A 7,651-nucleotide genomic window follows, 5' to 3' on the forward strand; every position below is an offset into this window, starting at 1 on the left:
GAAAATGTGATTTGTCTTGTTTTATTCACAATGTATGTGTTTATCTTACCCATGATGCTATGCTGACATGCACATCTCCAGTCCTCCCATTGGGTTGCCACAGTAATAAACCCCACCTATTTCTACAATTGTTCTTCTTAAAGCACACTACCAACCTTGACCAAAAAAAAACATTTTTAAATGTTTACAATATTTTGACTTCTAAAACACAAATATTCATCCTTAGTTAATTTTCTCAATCTAACGGCACAACCTAGATTCGAGTCAACGTCTTAAGTACTTGAACGTGTTATTACTCCGACCTTGTGTTAAGGGTTGCGTCAATCGAATCTGGTATCAGGATAAATATAACACAGAGTCACCAATTGTATACTATGTACTTTTTATTAGCTAAGCAATATGTGGTAAATGCAATTTTTGTATATACGGGTTCGCTGTAACCACGCAGGGTAGAACAGAGAACTGACTTGTTCCTGACCAAGTTATTATAATATACTCTGACAGAAGTAGTTCCTGCTTCCGAGCCGGCCTGTCACAGAGTAGAGACTGGGCGTGGTTTAAACTCACCCAGCCTATCGTTGATTGTTGGCGCAGGAGCTAGTCCCAGCCCCCTAGGCGCTTCAGCGGTCAGGCATCGTTGTGTAGAATATCTGTGCGCTCATACTCTCGATACAGTTATCACACACCTGGCTCCTGTTATCTAACAAAAGACTGTTACCTACACTACGTTCTGTTTGTGTCCCCCCCCCGCAACTCATTGCACTGTTCCTGTTTTTTATATTATTCTGTATTTTTCCATCACGAGAAAGGCCCATACTACCCTGAAATTGCCCTGAAACTGTTAACAATGTCTCAAGTCAGCTATGTTGCATAACATATACATCCACACAAGCCAACAGCAAATAATATTCAATCACATATGATATGGTAACGGGCTATATTGCATAACACAGAACCTCACACTTGTGAAAGTGAAAAACTGACAAGATTTCCTTTTCATCAAAAACAACTTTACACTGAAGGAGTGTCTTTGAGTTGACTGCCTGCACATGCGCAGTTCGGCGCGAGATGACAGACCCAATTAATTGTTTCTACGAATGAGTTTAGCTAGCCAACATCACCATGACATCGGACTTGTTTGAGTGGTAAGGTTGAAGCAACCGACTGAAGAGGAAAGTCAAGGAGTGAAGTCGGGAGATGGTTTTCTTTATAATGTCAATATAAATTATCCAACCCCCATATCACCCATAAAAGGATTAGTAAATTCAAGGTTTATGCAAATATGTTCATTCAATAGAGAATTTGGTCAGAAAAACATAGTTCAAACCCCATGTATCTACCATATACCGTGGGGCAAAAAAGTATTTAGTCAGCCACCAATTGTGCAAGTTCTCCCACTTAAAAAGATGAGAGAGGCCTGTAATTTTCATCATAGGTACACTTCACCTATGACAGACGAAATGAGGAAATAAAATCCAGAAAATCACATTGTAGGATTTTTAATGAATTTTTAGCAAATTATGGTGGAAAATAAGTATTTGGTCAATAACAAATGTTTATTATCTCAATACTTTGTTATATACCCTTTGTTGGCAATGACAGAGGTCAAAAATGTTTTTGCTAAAATAGGGCTATGACCTCAATACAAAACCTATTAGGCTAGTTGATATTGTAGCCATCCACCATTACTGTGTAGATATGCCTATTTCTCACATCAATACAGACACAAGGGCTTCTTTGTTGGAGGTAGAAACAAGAGGTAGCGTACGTCTCTAGTGGAGCATTCAAAACAACTCGGAATTCGGCAATCTCTGACTTCCAACTTCAGTGCGTTCAAGACAACTGGGAACTCTGAAAAAAATGAGCTGACTGATTTTTTTTGTTTTAAACGGTCATCCAACTCGGAATTCCAATCAGAAACTCTGGCATCTTTCTCTGACCTAAAAATCCCTGATGTCATGATTTGACCCCGTTTTTTCCCCACTTCCCAGTTTACCGGATTAACAGACACAATCACTGTCACCATGCAATCCTTAGGCTATACATTTCTGTGGAGATGTTTTATCGTTAAAAGCAAGGTTTGAATTGAAGGGGTAAGTGAGGATATAGGCCTAACCCTTGTTATAGACAGGCAAAAAACATACGCTACCACTTGTTTGCTTAGCCATAGGAAAATCAATGGTCCAGATGATATAAAGCGATCTAGGCTATAACAATGATTAACTACATGATTATTTTTGCTGCCTACTAGCCTATCGAAGATCTTGTTCAGCCTCAAACATCACAGGAAAATGTGGTTGGTTTATTAAGTTCTCTGCAATTTAAAGCTATGCCTACCGCAAAATACCAAAAAGTTACACTCTTTATAGGTCTGTACATAGACCATAGACCAAACAGCTTAACAGAAAAAAAAACATTTATCACTCAGGAGAATCCCATTGAATCAGGCTATTCATTTCAGTGCAGTTGCGTTCTTACGCATAACCATAAGACTAAACCGAATCGAAAACACCCCAGCCTGTTTTAACCACAGATCATGATGAAGCCTAAACATTTCAGCTGTTTGTCATTGATTTAGCCCACAATCGCTTACAGATTTGATAAATAAACATGAAGACATATTTAATCTGGATTTTACAAACAAAATCTGTAGTAGGATCCCACATCATATTTGTTACCAATTAGGCTGAATGCATTCCTATTAATTTACATACGCTAGGCATTGCGATTGTTACTTACCATCTTCTGCTTTTCATGAATAAACAGGCATCAGGGTAAAAAATCATATAATTTCAATGCCCCCCCACCACACACATTGTTACTTACCTTACAGATCCCAAAGTCAGCTAATTTCCACTCCATTCATATGCAAATAAGTTTTATTCATACACTGGCTTGTCTGGCTGGCATATTTTCATTTTAAACAGGCCTTCCCTTATCTACACTGAAATAATATTAGTCCTCTATTATGATTTTAAAAATAATTATAGCTCATTCGTACACCCTTGTGGTTGAAAATATATTTATTGTATGTCTTATGATACAACAATGAATAATACTGCAAAGTCCAGGCGCTGCTGCCCTCTTTGTTCTGAATGTTTGAAGTGCTAGTGTTTTTAGCTAATCTGTGGATCTCACATGTGCTGTAGAAGCAGAATCAGAATTAGTTAGGTAACATTGATAAATAAGATGTTGTATTTATATAATAATGCTTATGTGAGATATTTGTCATTAGAATGTCTTCTTTTGGATAATACTGTTTGCAGTTTGCAGTTATCCCTTCTCTGCAAGGGCTGAGACACATTGGGCCCCAGAAAGGGGAGAGGTCAGGCCTGTCTTCTTATGGGAATGTGTCTAACTATTTACATGTCCCCTCTGAAGTTGCCCTTATCTTGATTTAGTATATGACCTAAGAGGCTCACTGTCTTTTCTGATCTTGTCCAGGAGGGGGTGTATTTGATATATGCCATTGGATGAGGTAATGTTTTTGGTTCGAAGTGGTACCAAGAACGAGATAAGAACTTCGTTTAGGAGACCAAACTGAACGATAATTTATAGCCAATGCTGTCTGGCTATGTGTGTCTTTGCTATAAAGGATCTCAGTTGCCAATATGTAAGCACTCTCAGAGAATTCATTTATAGACACTGAATTTATCTGAGAGTCACAGGGTTGTGATGAAGCTCATATAATTAAAGATGGACTTTATGATAACTCTGACTTGTGTGTGGTTTTCTCTCTCGTGATATGGTAATACAGGAAATTTCCACAACATTTGGCGACGAGGATGGGATGTGAATCTTTTCTCGGTGACCGTTCCTGACGATCTACAGTGCCTTGCGAAAGTATTCGGCCCCCTTGAACTTTGCGACCTTTTGCCACATTTCAGGCTTCAAACATAAAGATATAAAACTGTATTTTTTTGTGAAGAATCAACAACAAGTGGGCCACAATCATGAAGTGGAACGACATTTATTGGATATTTCAAACCTTTTTAACAAATCAAAAACTGAAAAATTGGGCGTGCAAAATTATTCAGCCCCTTTACTTTCAGTGCAGCAAACTCTCTCCAGAGGTTCAGTGAGGATCTCTGAATGATCCAATGTTGACCTAAATTACTAATGATGATAACTACAATCCACCTGTGTGTAATCAAGTCTCCGTATAAATGCACCTGCACTGTGATAGTCTCAGAGGTCCGTTAAAAGCGCAGAGAGCATCATGAAGAACAAGGAACACACCAGGCAGGTCCGAGATACTGTTGTGAAGAAGTTTAAAGCCGGATTTGGATACAAAAAGATTTCCCAAGCTTTAAACATCCCAAGGAGCATTGTGCAAGCAATAATATTGAAATGGAAGGAGTATCAGACCACTGCAAATCTACCAAGACCTGGCCGTCCCTCTAAACTTTCAGCTCATAGAAGGAGAAGACTGATCAGAGATGCAGCCAAGAGGCCCATGATCACTCTGGATGAACTGCAGAGATCTACAGCTGAGGTGGGAGACTCTGTCCATAGGACAACAATCAGTCGTATATTGCACAAATCTGGCCTTTATGGAAGAGTGGCAAGAAGAAAGCCATTTCTTAAAGATATCCATAAAAAGTGTCGTTTAAAGTTTGCCACAAGCCACCTGGGAGACACACCAAACATGTGGAAGAAGGTGCTCTGGTTAGATGAAACCAAAATTGAACTTTTTGGCAACAATGCAAAACGTTATGTTTGGTGTAAAAGCAACACAGCTCATCACCCTGAACACACCATCCCCACTGTCAAACATGGTGGTGGCAGCATCATGGTTTGGGCCTGCTTTTCTTCAGCAGGGACAGGGAAGATGGTTAAAATTGATGGGAAGATGGATGGAGCCAAATACAGGACCATTCTGGAAGAAAACCTGATGGAGTCTGCAAAAGACCTGAGACTGGGACGGAGATTTGTCTTCCAACAAGACAATGATCCAAAACATAAAGCAAAATCTACAATGGAATGGTTCAAAAATAAACATATCCAGGTGTTGAATGGCCAAGTCAAAGTCCAGACCTGAATCCAATCGAGAATTTGTGGAAAGAACTGAAAACTGCTGTTCACAAATGCTCTCCATCCAACCTCACTGAGCTCGAGCTGTTTTGCAAGGAGGAATGGGAAAAAATGTCAGTCTCTCGATGTGCAAAACTGATAGACATACCCCAAGCGACTTACAGCTGTAATCGCAGCAAAAGGTGGCGCTACAAAGTATTAACTTAAGGGGGCTGAATAATTTTGCACGCCCAATTTTTCAGTTTTTGATTTGTTAAAAAAGTTTGAAATATCCAATAAATGTCGTTCCACTTCATGATTGTGTCCCACTTGTTGTTGATTCTTCACAAAAAAATACAGTTTTATATCTTTATGTTTGAAGCCTGAAATGTGGCAAAAGTTCGCAAAGTTCAAGGGGGCAGAATACTTTCGCAAGGCACTGTAGGTAAAAGAATCGTGCACGTGGGATCCCTCAAACTTGGGATCTTAGGGAAACCACAGTTCGGGAACGAAGCAGATGGACCAACCTTTGATCTGAGAGGAAGCGAGCCGAGTGGATACCACATCTCAAACTGAGTTTTTTTTCAAGAAAAAGGTGAGCGAACCACACACAGATTGAAGTCAAGTTTTTTAAAATATTTATTTTATTTTTTTAACCTTTATTTTACTAGGCAAGTCAGTTAAGAACAAATTCTTATTTTCAATGTGCCCTGACACTGAATTGATCACAGTGGGGATTGGTGCGGTCTGTGGGGGTGAGGGGCCAGGGGACTGTGTGTTCTGTGTGAAACGTGGTACTTGGTGACGCCCTATTGGAAGAAGGACATCATTCTGTGTGTCTGTGTGATTGTCTAAGTGACCCTCAGAGGTGGTGAATTCCAATTATTTTAAATGTGCTAGCCAGGTATGCCCTGGCTTACTCTGTGTGAGTATTTTGTTATGGGATCACTAGGTAATATTTGTAGGAGCGTTCTGTGTGAGCGGGGTAGGTTGACTCTGCGTGAGTAACCTTTTAATTATGTTCTGATGTTCTGTGTGGACATCTGACCAGTTCTGTGTGAGCATCTGAACAATCCTGTGTGGGTTGATCCTTAAAGTTCTGTGTGAGTACCTAAGATTTTCTTATGTTTTATATGGATTCTGTGAATTATTTGAAATTATGATAAATTGTATGTGTGTATAATCAATTACTAGAGATTTGATAAAGTAATGCTGAGAATATAATTAGATACAATTTAAACCACCCATTTGTAGACGTACATAGGTTTTGAGTTGGTATCTGTAATGGATAATTTGATAAAGATGAGGGTTTAAGCACTATTAAACTAGTCTACAAAATCTGGGAAATTGAGTGTGTCCACTTTTGGCTATTTTACCCTAACGATGTAACTATAAAACGCATATTGGATTATCTCCGTCTGGGTACAACATTTGAAATAAAGCTGCCCTTAAGGTCTGAAAATGTTATATTTTTTCTTCCCAGTATGAGAGAAGTTGCGAGATTTATTGAATAAACTGTTTTCCATAAAGATAGAGAGAATTAAGAGGAATCTCGACGTAATTTATAATGTCGTTGTGACGACCCTCCCACTCTGTCTGCAGTATTCTCTCTTTGCACTTGTTTTCCTTATTAGGATGCCGGTGTGCGGAGTTGGGAGGGTTGTCAGCTACATGGGAAACACCTGGGCCCGGTGTGTCCCAGGATAAATACACCACTTCCCCATTCATGGAAGAGGCTCTCTCCATGCAGACACCTTTACAGATTTTGTTGTGTACCTTGGTGGCCTTCTGGTTGTTTGCTTTGGCACCTTTCAACACCCTGCAGTATCACATTCATGCATGCAAAACACTCACTTACACTACTGATTACACACACCATTGTATATTATACTTAGTTACTTTATTTAATAAATATATATTTTGTTACTCCTTATCTCCTTGGTTGTTAACCAAGATGGCGTAGCAGTGAAGACGTGTTTTGTTCGTGTCTCGTGTACTTTTGTATTTTTTGTATATATATTTCAATTTTATTTTCAATCTCTTTTTGATTTTTAATTCGATTATACCTTCCAGTAACCTGCCTCACCCAATGTGATATGGTATCGCTATTAATTTTAATTTTAGAACACATTCAAGAACCTCCAGAAGCTAACCAGCTAATTAGCTATTCAGCCATTGTTAGCCACTGCTAACGGCTTTTACCTTCTGCAAAGATACCAGCCCTGTTCTTAGCCTGGATAATACTCGCCAGTCTACTAGTATCGGACTGTCTCTCCACAACAATGCCGGATTCCTGCCGTAATCCCTGGACCACGACTTCTGATCTTCACAGCTAGCTTGCAGCTAGCTAGCTCACAGCTTGCAGCTAGCTAGCTCACCGTGGCACCCAGTACCGAAGCTATCCCTGAGGCCCACCTCCCGGCCTACTCAGCTGTTCACCCGAACCACACTCATACACGGCTAGAGCCCGATACTCCATCGGATCCTTGCTGTAAACTCTGGACCTTTGCACCGGATCACCGCTGCTACCGATTGGCTATAGTGGCTAACGCCACTGCCACGAAGCTAGCACCAGTGAGCCGTGAGCCAGGCGCATCTCCCGGCCAGCAAACTAAATTCTACAGTACCTCTTTCGCCA

Source organism: Oncorhynchus tshawytscha, linkage group LG01 (genome assembly GCF_018296145.1).
Source record: "Oncorhynchus tshawytscha isolate Ot180627B linkage group LG01, Otsh_v2.0, whole genome shotgun sequence".
NCBI classification, from domain to species: domain Eukaryota; kingdom Metazoa; phylum Chordata; class Actinopteri; order Salmoniformes; family Salmonidae; genus Oncorhynchus; species Oncorhynchus tshawytscha.